Raw genomic sequence first — 17,087 nt, forward strand, 5'->3', positions numbered from 1 at the left:
TAAAATGCTCCAGCATTGTCTCACCAGCATGTGCATTAACCCCCACCCCCTCCACATTTTAAAATGGCTGTGGGCATGTTTTATCTAAAGCTCATTGAATAAGCTTTAGTTAAAGGGTTCCCGTGGCCATTTTAAAATGTGGGAGAGTTAATACATGTGATGATGAGCCATTTTAATTAGAGTGGCTGTTGAGGAACCACTCTAATTTAAACAGCCCTTCCGCACCCCCAGAATGTGTATAGGCAGATTAACTTTCAAAAACTTTGCCCCTAAACAATCATTGTGCATGATCCCAATTCTCCAACTAATTGTCAAGGAGGAAAGAATTGCCATTGTTTCCTTGACTTCCCTTATTTTCCAGAAAACAAATGTCACAGTAATTTTCCCTTTCAACTGACTGGGTCATTGTGCAAGCAAAACTTCCAGCATAACAGAGGAGAAAGGGGAAGACATATTTTCCTCTCCCTGACCAGGTCCATTCTAGCCCCTCGGGCCCATACAGCTGTGGCCAGTGCACATGGGATTGATGATTATAAATTTTTACCTTCCACTGATGGCCAACACCAGAGCGTTATGTCCATCCTACTGACAAGGGCTTTTTGGCAGAACTAAGCTGCACTAAGGAAAGTGCCTCTTGGGCAGGAGCAGCTGCCTTAGCCCAGGAGGGCAGCTGGAGAGCTCTCGTGTGGTTGCTGTGCTAGGAAACCTTTCCTTTGGAGCCAGGCCACAGGGTTCGGCTCCAGCAGAGCTGCTAGAGGGGGGTGAAGAGAGAGACCAATGTGACATCTCCCATGGAGATCAGCACAGTCCTTTTCCTCCATCTCAGGTCTTTTCACTGGTGATGCCTCTGCAGGGAGAGGGTCCGGCCAGGCATCCGATGTGGAGCTGGCCGTTGCTGTGAGCCTTCTGCTGGAGAGACTCCAGCGGGAGGAGGTAGGGCCGTGGCTGCTCTAAGTGTTTCCTTCCAAGGCTGTGCAGGGGGGCCAACTAAAACTGGTCCTTGCCCATCTACTGTGTCTTTTCCATTCCCTCTCTCCCAAGAAAAGGTCAGAATATAACATGCCCTTGTTCTATTGTAATGTCACTATGATATAGCGGCATGCTCAAATGGGCATCATCTCCCCCTTCCCAGTGGATGGTAGATGTGGTATAAGCCATGTTCAAAGAAGCTGTCACCCTGCATATAATGCCGTGAGCCTCTTTAGTGTCTTTCTCCAAGTATCACACAGCATTGTGCTAACTTGAAATATAGTTTCCCAGCACCCTTGTGAGCCTGGAAAGTCTCAGCGTTGGGGCCCAGGAGGTGAAGTGATTTGCCCACTTTCCCACAGCAAGTCAGGAAAAGACCTGGGAATAAAGCCAAGGGTGCTGAGTCTCTGTCTAGACCCTGGGCAACACTCCTTCCCCATCTCATTTTCTGTCATCCACGTATGACCCCGCTGAGTTGGGGAACCTGGTTCACAAGTATTTCCACTCCTTTCTTCATTCAGTAACACACCCAATCACACAATGGTTTTTGGCAGCATTTTGTCTGCCCCCCTACCCTCCCTGCTAAATTTGCAGCTCGGGGTCACCCAGCACCCAATCTGCCCCGACCAGCGCAGGAGCTGCCGGGACATCGTCATGACTGCCAGGCCTGCGCATCCTGCTGCTGCCTCCTCACTCCGATGTTCCTGTGCAAATGCCTTGTCTTTTCTCCCCCGCCGCAGTGGTGCAAGGCTTTGCTCACACTGCCAACATGAGATTCTGGGTCAGGGACGAGGTCCCATTCCCCGTCAGTCGTGTAGGCGACTATTGTTTCCACGTGCTCCCTTTTTTTAATCTCACGAGCAGCAGCTGGCTGAGCAGCGAGGACCCCGAGGTGAGGACTGTTGTCTTTCTAAATCTGTGGCACATCTGTCACGTGTCACTATGTTTGCCTGTCTGTGCAGTCGTGGCAGGGAAGAGTCTGTCTCCGGGGCTGATATCATGTGCATGAGAATCTGCTCTGCCCGGAGGCAGTGTGTGGTTGTGTGCACTACTGGGTGGCAGTGAGCACTGGGATGGGGCAGGGCCTTCCAGGTGTGTCTCTTTTGGTGCCCAGGGCAGAAAGGAGGAGTTTGCTCTCTTTGTACATGAACCTGGGCACATCCGCACACCGGGAAGTTGTGAGCTGTGAACCAGCCCCAGGGCCATATACCACAGCCCTCCCACCTGCCGCAGGTGGGAACACGCAGACAGGGCTGGTCCAATGATGAACCAAGGATGCTGTTATCCTGAGAAGGAGAAAACCTGTGCTTCTTGCTGATCCAGGGCAACCTCCCAGAAAGTCTCTGTGAGGGACTCAGTCCTGCCTTCCCTCTTGCAGCTGCAGCAGGCTGCAGTCCAGGCGCTGGGACCCACAATGGGCCTATTTCTGCATCAGGAGGGGTATCATGATACCATTTTTGAGAGGCTCCCCTGTCTCCTTCAGCAGTATGAGTTGGGTCAACAATCTTCATGTCACCATGGTGAGATACCACCTGGGAAAGCAGCCCTGGCCTGCGCCTGCCTATGCGGGTATGTGGGTGTGAGGAGAGCTCCATGGTTCTCCTCGCTGACCCTCCCTCTGACGGTCACCAGCCAGGTCTTGGAGGTGGCCTATGATTTTCAGGTCCCTCCCTGATGGGAAACTCGAGAACATCTGCCTCGCCCTGCACGACCAGGTAAGGGAAGGCTGGTCCTGTACCGCTCATCCTGAGGCTCAGCAGATCCAAGTCCCACGAACCAGATAGACCCAGCTGATGGCTGTGCAAAGCCCCACTCTGCTGGTGACTTCTCTGCTTGCCCAAGAAGAAGAATACAGGCTGTGGCCTCCTAGTCTCCCCTCAGTCCAGTTCAACTGTTGGGGCAGGTCCATGCAAATCACTTTGTCCTAGCGAGTCGGACCCAGAACGATCCACCCCGTGGCATGAGTCCAGCCAAGAGCAGCGGTTCTGCTATAGGGACTTGGAAACCAGGATCCCCTCTGGTTTATGGTCTGGACCTTTGAGTTCTTGGCTCTTGCCGTGATGGCAGTGATGTCTCCTTGGGCTTAGGTAGACTCTGGTTCAGCTCATAGAAAGTGGGAATTTTGGATCCCTTCCACACTTTCATCTCCATCCAGATGGGACTGTGGAGCATCCCTTCCCTTCCTCCCACAGGCGTGTGATCACGCGCAGCTGCCGAGACCAGAGAACCACACCAAGGTGTTGTACTGTCTCGGTCTGCTCGGTAAGGAGAAGAAACTCCAAGTGCCACGGGGGTTTCCTTCGAACCTCCCTGCACTGTGCCAAGCCCTGGGCGGGGGAATGGGAACGAGAAGTGCTGAGCTCCCCGAGGTTGTGCTCTTTTCCCCTGCAGCCTGTCTCTCCCCAGACCAATTTGTTTCCCTTGTGGGCTCCTGGCTCCGGGCTGACAAGGAGGCAAGCCGTGTGGCGTCCCTCTCAATCTTCAGCGGCATCGTTGCTGCTGACTGTAAGTATGACCAGAGCAAACGTGTTGACTGCCGTCTTGGCTGACCCTTCAGGACCTGCTTTAGGACTGGCCAGGATTAATAACCTGTCCTTCTCTAGCTGTGCTCAAGAGCCCTGGCTGTGTAAAGCTAGAGCCAGACCTCCATCCTCTGCTGCTCGGTCCCAGAGGGCCAGGAGCACCCTGAGTCCTGCTGGAGGACACAGGAGTGCTGGGGCCAAATCCTGCTCAGACAACTTTCTTGGCCGCACACCAAAGTCAAGAGGTTTAATGAAACCCTTTTTATGGCCCAAGAAGCTTTCCCAGGTTGCAGAGTAGAGACAGGGGTTGTGCAGGTTGCCACAAGCAGCTGTTTTGAAATTGGGGTGCATCTCGCTGTGGAGGGTGAGTGCCCAGAACAACGCCACACTGTGCCCTCCTTCTCCTTCCGGTGCCAGAGATACGTGAAAAAAATTGTGAAACAGTCCAGGCCATGAGGTGCACACTCAGCGATGAGAGTACTGCGGTGAGGTGATGTGTGAGCAGTGGTTGTGCCAGGATGGCACGTGGACCTGGCACAATATTCCCACCCCAGATTCTTGGGTCTCTTGTAGGGAAAACCTTTCCTCCCTCTCAGCATCTTCAGGGGAGGCAGTGCAGAGAGTCTGCCCCTCTGCGTCCATAGCTGGGGAGAGCCGGGGGCTAGGGAAGTGTTATCCTTCACACTGCCGGTGGGGAGGGGATCTGCTTTCCCTCAGAAGCCAATACGGGACTCCTGAGTGTCAAGGACACATTGCTGTCTTGCCCGTGCGAACGTGTCCCTCTTTATAAACCCTAGAAGTCAAATTGGAGGCCTGAGGACCCTCCCTGCCTCCCTGTCCAAGGACTGAGGTCAGGTTCGTGCCATGGCCACTTCCCTCCACCATTTGGGCAGAAGGGCAGTCCTCATTCCTGCCTGTCCTCTCCACCCTTCCAGGTGAAGAAGGCTGTTGTCCATCAGGATGCTGCTCAATGTGCAGGGCCTGGATGAGTGGGCCTGGGAGCTGGTGGCCTATATTTTCAAGCAGGCCAGCTTGTCTAGCAGCCAAATGGTAAGAGAAATGGAGGCTGGAGACTTGGTGCTGATGTTGTAGCAGGCTGAAGCCTACCCCTGGCTGGAGCAGGAGCACAGGGCGCCCCAGGGCAGCCAGGCAGAGTCACTTGAACCAGGGTCAGACCTGTGCCACTGGGCTCTGCTCAGGGATTGCGGAGGGAGGGGATGAATACCACCTCTGTCCAATGGGGCCACCACAACTGAGCTGGATTTGCGGCCCAAAGAGTCTGGCTCCTGGCTCTAAGGTGATGGCACTAACTCCCATCACAGGTGGAAGAGCTGTAAGGATGGGAAGGAGTGGAGACCAGGTGGGCAGGAGCCCTGCCATTCCCTAACATGCCCCTCCATCCCCTGCTTCTCCCCTGCATCTGGGCATGGGAGGGGAAGCAGACACAAGATTACCCTACATAGGGGAGGTCACTGTGGTGTTTCTCTGACATCCTTAAACCCCCTGTGTCCTAATCACCCAGCACAGCCTGGCTGGGGAGGCCACAAGAGGCAGCCCAGCCCAGCCACGCTCCTGAGTGTGAGGGATGAAGGTAGACAGGAATGTCTCTAACAGCACAGTGTGTCCTCCAATCCCTTCTGCAGCCCTGAGGTCTGAGCCCTTTCTTGTGCTGACGCTCAGCAAACTGTGTTATGTGCTGAGGCTGGTGGAGACCAACAAGATGAAGCAGGTGCTGTCCCTTCTGCAGGTGCCCCAGTGGGCACCCAGGGCCTAACACAGAGCCTGGGCCCCACTGGAGTGTGCCACATTGGTCAGGGGGCCTCCAATGCACCTCCTGGGCCTGATCCAGTCACAAGTGGAGAACAATCCCCTCCCCGGGCTGGTTGTAAGCTCTGAGCAGGGAGCAGGTTTGGGCCCTTTTTGACTCTCACACAGTATTTCCCAGGAGCCATCACCAAGGCTAGAGCCACCTCTAGGCCCCGCGGCTCTTGGACTGGGGCAAATGGAGCATATTTTACCCTAGTTGTAGTCCCTGGTGCCTGCTTCACCTTTCCCAAATTCTCCATCTGCCCCGAGCAGTGTGGTGGCTGCTGGGACATTGTCATGAACACCAGGCCTGCATGCCGTGCTGCTGCAGAAGCACCTCCTCACTCCAATATTCCTGTGAAAATGTCTTGTCTTTTCTCCCCTTCTGCAGTTGTGCAAGGCTTTGCTTGCACTGTCAACATATAATTCTAGGTCAGGCAAGAGATCCCATTCCCCATCAGTCGGGCAGCGGACTACTGTTGCCACGTGCTCCCTTTTTTTAATCTCATGAGCTGGCTGAGCAGCGAGGACCCAGAGGTGAGGGCTACTGTCTTTCTAAATGTGTAGCACATCTGTCACGTGTCACTATGTTTGCCTGTCTGTGCAGTCCTGGCAGGGAAGACCCAGTCTCAGGATCTCATATCATGTGCTTGAGAATCTGCTCTGACAGAGGCAGTGTGCAGTTGTGTGTGCTATCCCAGTGAGCACTGGCATAGGTCCTTCCAGGCGTGTCTCCTTTGGTGCCCAGAGACATGGCAGGAAGGAGGAGTTGGCTCTCTCTGCACATGAATCTGGGCATATGAGCACAGCGGGAAGGTGTGATTCATGCACCAGCCCCAGGGCCATATACCACAGCCCTCCCAGATGCTGTAGGTGGGAACATGCAGACAGGGCTGGTCCAATGATGAACCAAGGGCGTTGTCCTGAGAAGGAGAAATGCTGTGCCTCTTGCTGATCCAGAGCAACCTCCCAGAAAGTCTGTGTGAGTAACTCAGGCCTGCCTTCCCTCTCTTCAGCTACAGCAGGCTGCGGTCCAGGCACTGGGCTCTGTGATGGGCCTCCTCCATCATGAGGGGCATGATGATACTGTTTTTGAGAAGCTCTCATGTCTGCTGCAGCAGTACAAGGGAGGGGTCAACAATCTTCACGTCACGAGATACCGCCTGGGAAACCAGTATTGGCCCCTGTCTGTATGCGTGGGTGTGCATACTGGCACACGTGTGTGTGTGTGTATGAATTTCCTTAGGAGCTCTGTAGCTCTCATGGGGCTTTCATGGTACAGGTCAGGAGTCCTTAATGAATCAGCTTCGCCTACCCTTGGAGGCTAAACTCTCAGCAGCCTGATCTGTAGATCATGGCTGTGTTGGGAATGCCGCTTCCATTTTCTGGGAAGTCTGATAAGGGGAGACAAAAGAAATGTACTTCTGGACCACTCCTTCCAGTTGAGTTTCACTTTGCGTCCTCTGGGCTTGGCATCTCAAAGCTTCACAGGGAGGGAGGCTTGGAGGTTCTCTCTTGTGGAGTACAGGGATTATGGTCAGGGCATGGCAGTTTAAAACATGGAGATTTGGGGCTTCCCGCCATGGGCTATAGAAGTGGCTGGCTACCACCCCACTGCTTGTGGATGTTGTCTCTCCTGGGTGAGACAGGCTGCACTCTGTCTTTGTTTGGACACTTCTGAGAGAGAGGTGAGGACCCTGTTCTCTCCAGACATGGCCAGGTCTTCCCAGACTCCTCCCTGTGTATTCATGTCTCTTGCTGGTTTGCTGCATGGCTTTCCCTTGTCCTTCCCCTCGGACAGCCCCCTCACTTGCTCCAGGTCGGATGGGCAGTTGTAGTATCAGGGCAGACGGGGAGGATGCTCGGGCCTGGCAGCCAGCAGGTCAGGTTCACTCACCAATGCATTTCTTGGGTTCCAGCTGTGGACGCGTTCTCCGTAAGGTGTGTGCGAAAACAGCCGCAGTCGCGTCCTGAGTGGGGCACCGGGTGGTGACACCGACCCAGACACGCTCGGGGATGCCAAGTGCGAGAGAGAGATAAACACCACAGGCAATGAGGGGGTGAAATAAAGCTTGAAGTTTACTTACAGAACAGTCGAACGTAGATTGAAACAACTTGGTGGGTGATATAACTTGGAGAACGATACAGATGATAAACTATATACAGCAGCAAGGGAATACAGATAACAGATGACAGACAAGCGATGGGTGACGGGTAAAGACCGCAGTCTAAGTACGATACAAGTACAATGTCTGGCTAGGACAAGGTACAGGGCGTTCCGGATTTGCGAGGCAGTAAGCTACAGCGCTCGGAGCAACCAGAGCAGCTTCTACTGGTGACCCAGGGGTCTGACCAGGCCCCAAGACAGGTGATCAGTCTGTCTCGAGAGTCAGAGCCTGGGGACCCCGCACCAAGGCGTGCGGTCCCCTATATAAACTTTTTAGCCAATCAGAAAGCTCCCCTGATGGTAAGTCCTGGGACACATGGATATGCTGGCCAGCCAGCCATGTCCATTAGGTGGTCTTTGGTTGGCTAGACCACATGTGATCATGCCCTACTTAACATTGTGATCACACGCCGCTCGCATGGTGGGTCAGACTGCGGACACACTCCGCCACCGCATCACCAGTTACAGATGGTTGTGTCACTTAACACTCCGCCTCCGCATCACCAGTTACGGATGGTTGTGTCACTTAACCCTTTTTTGGTACAATAATCTGGCGGGGGTCACTTTATCTGTTGACACCAGCAAGTCATGAACGTCCTGGCTTTCTCAGCCAAGGGCCACTTGGACCTCATCCTGAGCACACTGGAGGACTTTTGTGCTGCCATGAGTAAAGTGCAGGTGTCTGCGATTGTCAGCCTCCTGCAGGTAATGGAACTGGAGGGTTTCTCAGGCTTCCTCCCCCTATAAACCCTTGAGAAAAATAGCTTGGCAGTGGCTACTCTCTCTGGTAACACCCTCTCCCAGGGGACATGCTCCACATCAGCGATCTGGTGAGACAGAGGGGAGCACAGTTTTTACTATTCACATTTTTCGTGTCTCATGTTAATGGGTCAGCAGTCAAACAGCCCCTTTTGGGTACTGAGGCAACTACATCTGTTGTTCACCCAGAGAAAGAGCTTGTATATTTTTCACATCTTTCAGTTAGCTGCGGGAGAGGAGACATGAGCCCTATTGCCCAGCCTGAAACCGCCAGCTCCAAGTGCATAATCTACATGCACCCCCAGCTCCCTGGGCAGGTGCTGGAGAGTCCAAAGGTACCTACATGTTTGCTGGAAAATGGGGCCTCAGGTTCTCCTCTAGGCCTGGCCCAGTCCAGCAGAGCCACCACCTCAGCACTCACAGCGGTTTGAGCCCAGGCCCCATCCAGGCCTGATCCGGTCAGTCACTGAGATCAGCCGTGCCATCCAGGACACTGACAACTCCCAGAGCTTCCAGTTCACGTACAAAGAGGAGCTCTTGGGGTACATGCTGGTGAGTGGGGAGGAGCACTGGGGCCCAAACTGCAAAGTTGCTGGTGGGAACCTAGCGGGACTGGTTTTCCTGGGAGTGGCTGTTCTCTCTCTTGGCTGGGATGGGATTATTGGAGTGTTATGAGAGGTCTGATTAGGGCCCAGAAAGATGGCACCCCTCAAAGCTTTCTAGGCACGGCTGCCTTGTGTGCTGCTCTGGGGGGGCCGCTTGCGCATGGTGAGTGACTGGGATACAGCTCTGTGCCCCTGCACTGATGCCATTGTCCTGAGCCGGATTCCTGGGCAAGTGCCCAGCACAGCCCTGGCTCTGCTTATGGCCCACCTAGCAGGTCAGCCTGGTGGGTTTGTGGGGGCAGGCTGCTTTCCACACCCATTTTTGCCTGCATCCCATCTCTGTTTCTGCCTTTTAGGACTTCATGAAAGAGGAACCAATGGATTCCCAGGCCTCTCCTGTGCGCCTCAGGGCCATGCTTGCCATTAAGCACCTGGGGTTGGTGATTCCTGCCCTGGCTCTTGGTGCTGGGAAGCCCTGCTCAGAGATGAGCTCCTTCCTTAACTCTCTGTTGCTCTTCCTGTCAGATGTGGAGCTGAGAGACGCATGAAGGGCTCAGGTCACAGGCCGCTCTCCCTGCAGCTGGGGTCAGAAGGGTTTGAATGTGTTTGATTCACTTGAGGATTTGGATTGAAAGACCTGGAGGTGGTGGTTGTGGGACAACTAGGAGTGGTGGGGAGTGCAAGGAGCTTCTCATCTGCCCTGCCCAGGGGTGTCTGGATTTTGTGTTCTAGGTTCACATCATATCTTAGCACTAGACCCACTTTCCCTTGGGGCTAGCAGTCAGTGTGACTCAGGGCTTTTCTTCCTCTCTTTGTTCTGCCAGCAAGGTGAAGCCCTCACTGAATCTGGATGCAAACCGGAACATGCTGGATAACTGCCTCAGGTGCCTGGTACCTCTTCCAGCTGTGCAGTACGTGAGACAGGAGGGCAGACAGCTCAGGACTCGTTGCAAATACAGATACACCTAAACAGCTGTCTTCTGGCATCACCTGCTGGGACCTGCTCCCCAGCCTGCCCTGGGTCCTGGCAGTCACCCCTGCCCCCCCTAGAATGGTTCTGGGTTTTGTGAACACACTCCAGCTGGCACTGAGCTTCCCTTTTATATCTCCTGCTTGCAGTCCTTGCACAGGTTGTCTATGCAGGCCTTGGGCGAGCCCACGAAGAAGATCCCACTGAGAGTTGGTTAATGGAGATGATCTATGTGAGTAGCCAGTAAGAGCAGGCAGAGCTGTCTTTTCTGCGAAAGGTGGGGATGAGCCAAAGAAACAGGGAGGGTTTCCTTCAAGAGGGCAAATGAGAGGGGAGTCTCCCAAGGTATCCTTGAGTTAATAGGCCTGCATCCCATTGACATCCATAATAGCTGCCTCATGTGCCAGGGTCACTCCACAGCTGCTCAGGCTTTAGGAGAATTAAGGTCCCCCTGGGATGTATCCAGGTGATAAAGGAGTCAGATTGCGTGCAGGGATGTCAGTGGCGATGGTGATGTCTGCTAGGGCTGTGCAGAATGGCACTGTTCCATTCCAACTTCAGTTTTGAGGTCTGGACAGAACAGTGTTTTGTATCTAATTTAATTCTGGATTGGAACAGCCTCACTGTTTTGCTTCATCAAAACAGTGAGGTTGTTTTGACGCTGTTTGCACATTTTGTCCAACCATTGCACTGGGGAAAGGAACTCAGCCCAGCTGGGCTGAGTTCCCAACCCCAGCCCCACCATTGGGCTTGGGAAACTCATTCCAGCTGAGCTAAGTTGCTTTCTCCAGTGCCATGGTCACACTGCACTCAGCCCAGCTGGGCTGAGTTTCCCCAGCCTGATGGTGGGGCTGGGGTTAGGAACTCAGCCCAGCTAGGCTGTATGTCTCCAGCCTGATGGTGGGGCTGGGTTTGGGAACTCAGCCCAGCTGCACTGAGTTACTTTCCCCTGCGCCATGGTTACACTGAACTTAGGCCAGCTGGGCTGAGTTTTTAACCCAATCTAACCTCCCCAAACTTCTGTACCTAGCCTGTTTGCCTGGGAAAGCCCCACCTCCTGGTTAACATGTGGTAACACCTATGCCCTGAATTCAGCAGCAGTGTCCACCTCACTGCCCGCACAACCCCACCAAAAGGCAAGATGCCCAAACTAAGCAGACACACAATTTCAAAGCAACAAGGCTTCACCCTCCTCTCTCTCTGCCGCGTTCAGGAGAGAAGCCACAACAGCCAGAAGAACAAAGAACATAATTTACAGACAATGTGCGTGTGCACACATGCACGCATAGCAGCTCGCTCTCAATTTGAGTGGGGTGTCAGGCACCCAAAGCAAAAGGTAGAAATTATATGGGGTAAGGTATGCCCATTATTTTCATTCTGAGTGGGTACCCTTCCCCAAGGGCTTTTAGAAATCTCCTCAAGGGCCTGGGTGGCCATGACCTGGACTTCCAAGTGAGGAGTCCTTCTCCAGAGACCTCAGAGCTGGAAGGAGAGAGGGAGACATTCATGAATAGACACTCCCAACTTGGGGGAGCACTGGCCACTCATGCGAGCAGCACCACAGGCAGGTCATTCCTGAGGAATGGGGCTCAGGTGTGATGTGGGGGTGGGGCGTGCACAATGCATGCAGACTTGTGGTCTCTCTGGGTCCCACACTACAGAAACGCTCCCACACAGACGTGGCTGGGGGTTCTCCATTGGAGTTTCCTGCATTCCCAGCTGTGGGAAATGCTGATTCTTCTGGGCCCGGAGCAGCTTTGCTGCCCAAGGAGGAAGGTTGAGAGTCCCAGCAACTTCTACAGACAATATTCTCCTGCCTTCCTCACCAAAAACCTTTCCAAGAACTGCCATTGCCACCAGGCCTGGCTTGTCTTGGTTTGCACCTGATGGAGGAGACCTGACAGACAGGCTGTTCAGGGGGCGATTGGCAGTGGCACCCAGTGGCTACAACTTCCCCCAACCTGAGGACCCCAGGAAGCCGAGGGAGGCAGGAGCCTGGGCAGCTGTGTCTGGGGGGAGGCCTGGGCAGGACAGGTAGGAGATGCAGGGATTCAGCTCCTCCCTGCTGCACCCTGCTGCTCCAGGGGAAAGGAGCTGCCTGCTCTTGGCAAGGCTCTCTTAGGCTATACTGAGGGCAGAGCGCATGCACTGGGCTGCAGAGCAGGAGGAGGGCTCAGTCCCTGCAGCCTCTCATCTGGGCTCCAGAAGGGAAGGGCAGGGGCTGGATTTCTGACTTAGAGCTCCACAAGTGGGTAATGTTCAGCCATCGGGCACTATCTGGGCTGCTGTACTCCAGAATGATGCCTAAACACACAACAGGGAGAACAGATCAGCTTCCCCTGGTCAGGGCGCATGGAGAACTCAACCCAGAGGAAGGTCTTTGGTTCCCCTGTGTCAGGGTTGACAAGCCCCCATTCCCCTGTGCCGTGTTTGCCATGAGAGGCAGTTACGACCAACACACTCCCTGCACTCTGTGGCCCAGGATGCCTCTGCCCCTTCCCATCTGCCCCCGCCACGAAGTGGTGCTAACCAATTCTGAGCCATGCTGGGCGACCACGTCCCAGACATGTCTTCATCACTCGGGACGACTGAATCACGGCCCAGGGCTTCTCTGCCACCACCCCCATTCGTGCTGTCTGGTTGACTCCCTGTCCACACCAGGCTTGCAACACTGGGAGCGTTTACCTTGGCCACCTCATTGTTGGGGCCCTGCAGATGCAGCATCAGTGCTGCCCAGCTCTGCCTCTGGCTTTTGTACCAGCTGTGTCATTTTGTTTTTATGCACCCTGCCAAGGTGCAAAACAGGACAAATGATGCTGTCTGCAGGGTGGGCTCTGACTGCTCCTGCCCCACGTGGGCTGCATGGGAGCCGGGGCACTCAGCTCAGTGTGAGGAACAGCAGCAAGCCTCATTCTCTGAATGTGCCATCACCGGGGGCTCTGAATCTGAATCCCAATAAAACCAAATCCCCCCGCCCCTGTGGTCACTTGTCTCTGCCCAGCTCTGCTTCTGGCTCAGGAGAACCAACAATGAAGAGAACAGCCCCAGAGCCCTACAGAGCCCCATGACCCTGGCTGCAGCCTTTCCCAGTCGCCCCAGAGCCCCTCCTTGTCTCCAAGGGCTCACCTGTCATCCCGTTCCCTTCACTTGCTTTTCCTCCTGAGAACTCATTTCTTCCACAAAAAATAAAATCTTCCAGTTTGGACTGGAGCACGGGGCAGCAAGTGCATCCCTCACCTCTGACATGGCCCCAAACAAAGAGCTTTGAATGGGGATGGTGAGTGGTGCTCACTCACGTGGTCAAAAAAGGCCCTGACATGGGTCCTGACAGCCAAAATCAAGGGCCCTGCACTTGTGCCTAGGTGGCTGAGGACCTTGGGCAGCGATTTCATTCCTGCATGCATCACCTCATTTCCAGACGGCACAAATGATGCCTAGAACAGGGTGTCCAGGATGAGGCTCCGGTGTTGTTTCAGCTGTACAGATAGAAGACATGACACACTGATCAGCACCTCTGCTCCTCACCTCTGGGGTTCCCCATTATTCACAGACCGTGTAGGACTTCATCAGACCAAGCAAGCCCTCACGGCTACATTCCCGTATGCCTGTGAGATGCAATGCCCCCACTTCTGCACCAAAATTATACTTGTCACACCCAAGTGTCTCTAGAGACACCACAAGGGGTGAGAGAGCAACACTGGATATATTTCGGGGGGGTTGTGCACCCTTTCAGCCCTGCCTCATTGTTTGCTCTCTACGGTCAAGCTCCTTTCCAGAGTGTGCAGAGAGATTTCGACCTCACCTGCACAGGGCCACCATGTGCCACGTTCCCCAGGGCTCTGGCTGCCATCTGCCGAATGGCGTAATTGTGGTCCCTGTCTTGTTCTGCCAGTAGATGAAAGACTGGCTTCAGCAGGTCCTGGCCTTGAATGCATGGGTCACACATAAGCTAAAAGAAATCAAAGTGTCCATGACTTCCAGCACAGTCATACCCAAGAGCCCAGCCCTGCAGCAGAAAAGTAACCCGTGCCAGAGCAGAATCCCACAAAACGCCACGAGGAAGGGCCTCAGCACGTGGTGCTTTCCTGTTGGACATGGGGATGATTATCTTCTTGGAGCCAGGAAAATCGTCAAGACAGGAGCTTAATGTGAGTGGGAGAGGTGATGCCAAAGCAAGAAGATAGGGGCACTGCTTGGCTGTGTCTTCCTGGGATGCTGGGTGCATATAGGGGGATGCACTAGCTAGGACAAAACTCAGAGCTGCTGGCTAGCGTGGGGCGCGTTCTCCGCGAGGTGTGTGGGAAAACGGCCGCAGTCGTGTCCTGAGTGGGGCACTGGGTGGTGACACCAACCCAGACACGCTCGGGGATGCCGGGTGCGAGAGAGAGATGTATACCGGAGGCAATGAGAGGGTGAAATAAAACTTGAAGTTTACTTACAGAACAGTTAAACACTTGGTAGGTGATATAACTTGGAGAACAATACAGATGATAAACTATATACAACGGCAAGACAAGCGATGGGTGGCGGGCAAAGCGAGGCAGTAAGCTATGGCGCTCGGAGCAACCAGAGCAGCTTCTGCTGGTGACCCAGGGGTCTGACCAGGCCCCAAGACAGGTGATCAGTCTGTCTCGAGAGTCGGAGCCCAGGGACCCCGCACCTTGCGTGCGGTCCCCTATATAAACTTTTTAGCCAATCCAAAAGCTCCCCTGATGGTAAGTTCTGGAACACATGGACATGCTGGACAGCCAGCCATGCCCATTAGGTGGTTTTTGGTTGGCTAGGCCACAGGTGATCACGCGCCGCTCACATGGAGGGTTAGAGTGTGGACACACTCTGCCACCGCATCACCAGTCGCAGATGGTTGTGTCACTTAACCCATTTTTGATACAGTAATCTGGTGGGGTCACTTTATCTGTTGACATGCCTCCTTGACCTCTGCCAGATTATTGCACAAAACATTATAAGTCGGTCACATCGTTGTCATCTCGTTCAAGATGTTCAAATTGTAAATGAGTATATACAAAGGTTGACAATGAACCAAGGTTGTCCTTAATAGATCGAAGTAAACAACAAATAATGCAGACACAGATACACATAACCAAAGTAACTAGGAAAAGTTCAGTCGCGAGAGCTTCTGTAGGAATCATAGTGACGTCATGCGCCGGACTTTGGTGTCGACGGTGGCGTGCTCTCTCTCTCACTGGGTCTCGGATACTGATGGTGAACGCTGATGGTGAGATGAACCTAAAAGAAAACACAAACAACAATGCGCAGCAACTGGGTTATAGCTCAACAGGTTATAATTATAGTGAGCGAGGAGTTGATCTTTCTTTTGATGTTCCGCCGGGTGGTACTTTGCTTTGGCGCAGGTTTTTTCTTGACGTCTCGACACTGTCTTTCTGTCCATTCACGACATTATTCTTCACTTCACTCCCTCTGTCCAAAGTTCCCCTCTTTTCCTTCTATTTTTATCTCTCTTTCCTTTTCTCTTTCTTCCGCGTACAGGTTCCATAGAATCTGATCACCTTTCTCTTTACGTCTTTATTACTTGCCCCCTGCCATCATCATCTTCTTTCTTCTCACTCTCTAAACCTTTTTTGTACTTTCACCTTCTCAGACGTCGAAGAAGATTTGCCATGTCTCGCCATATAGATGGGTGGAACTTATCATATTTATTCTTGAGTGGTTTTCGATGATTGATTCTTTATATTCTTCTTTTTGGTGATCGTTGTGGTTTTTAGAAACCTTTTTCCATATTGCAGAAAGGGACTTTATGTTGCACGGCTAGATTAATGGGATTATAAACAACGAGCCGGGTACATAAGCGCAGATTTAGGGGTCGGGTCCGAGGTCGTCGCTGTCAGCCCGATCGGCAGCGGCTATTCGTCTTTTGGTCTCTCTATATATGTGAATCCTAATGTTTGCGCCAATTGTTGGCCTGTGTCCCCCAGAGCGTGCAACTGTTGCTTGGTGAGTGCTGTTCGCTGTAAAAGAAATCCGAACATCTTTTTCTCTTGTGGTGTTCTTTGAGGCAACAGCTGTGGCTGTCTTTGTGAATTGAACTGAAAATGCTTTGGCTTTTGATGTTTAGCTGGACAAGCGGCTGCTGAAGTCATTACTGTACCTGATGGATAAGGTGGGTACAGTGTTTCACCTGATGCCCCCTCCAGTAGGAAGGAGGTGGACCTACATCATTTCCTTGTTCCACCTTGGTCCTAAGCATGTGGTCACGGTGCGGCCCTCCATCTCCAGGTTTTCTCGGAGCCGAGCAAGCAGCTCGTGGCCGCACGACTGGGGCGCCAGAGTCGGACAGTTGAACTGGAACTGGTCCAAGGGTGTTCTTTCCCCACCTTCCCGTACATATTGAATGCATCGGGCAAACGCCTGGGTGGGATGCAGAGTGTCTGTGCCCTTTGCTTTTACTCAGGCCAGGGACAGTGTTTTTGTCTCGTCCTGCGGTCGGTACACGACCCTTCTCCTGCTCACCACACATCCAAAAGAGCTGGGGCTTAGTTGGGCGGCCCACTCCTTCCCGGCTCCCTCTTCTCCCCAGAGTGAGAAGTAGCCAGCAATCAAATTCTCAGTCCTCCCTCCTGCCTGATGTTAGGCAATATGCGCCCGCAATTCATCTGAATCAGAGGTTTGGCGCCTCTCACTGCGCCATGGGCAGTATTTGACTTATTCCATCTCTATTCTGTCTTCCCCGGATCCCATCCTCATTGCCATGTGGGGCGCATTCTCCACGAGGTGTGTGGGAAAACGGTCGCAGTCGCGTCCTGAGTGGGGCACTGGGTGGTGGTCACTTTATCTGTTGACACACCGCTCTTCCCACTGCCTAGAGCACAGATGCAATGCAACCTGCCTTTCATATCTGGCCAGCTGGCACATCCCTTCATGGTGCATTTGCAGGCTTTCAAGGAGTGGCCAAGTTCCCTCTTTGCAGAGGGATGCTGCCACTCTTTTCCTAATGCCCTTTGAAATGGCACATGCCAGGGCCTCCATGGAAAGCCTGGGAAAACAGAAGGCCACATTTACAGACTGTAATGAGATGCTGCAGCCTGAGCAGAACCAAAACTCCCTGTCACTCGGGAGGTGCATTGCTCAGACACTTACTGCGCACCCAACCAAGTGCTGTGTGATACTGATGTCCCTGGACACCCAAAGGGAGAAAAGTCCCTGTCTGCCGACAGCTTCAGCAGTAGTGATGACAAAGGTCTCCAAACTGGTTGCTACTTCTGCTCTCCAAGCCTTCCCAATGGCTAAGGCAGGCAGCTCAGATCAAGCTG

The sequence above is a fragment of the Alligator mississippiensis genome, chromosome 7, assembly GCF_030867095.1.
Source record: "Alligator mississippiensis isolate rAllMis1 chromosome 7, rAllMis1, whole genome shotgun sequence".
In the NCBI taxonomy this organism is placed as follows: Eukaryota; Metazoa; Chordata; order Crocodylia; family Alligatoridae; genus Alligator; species Alligator mississippiensis.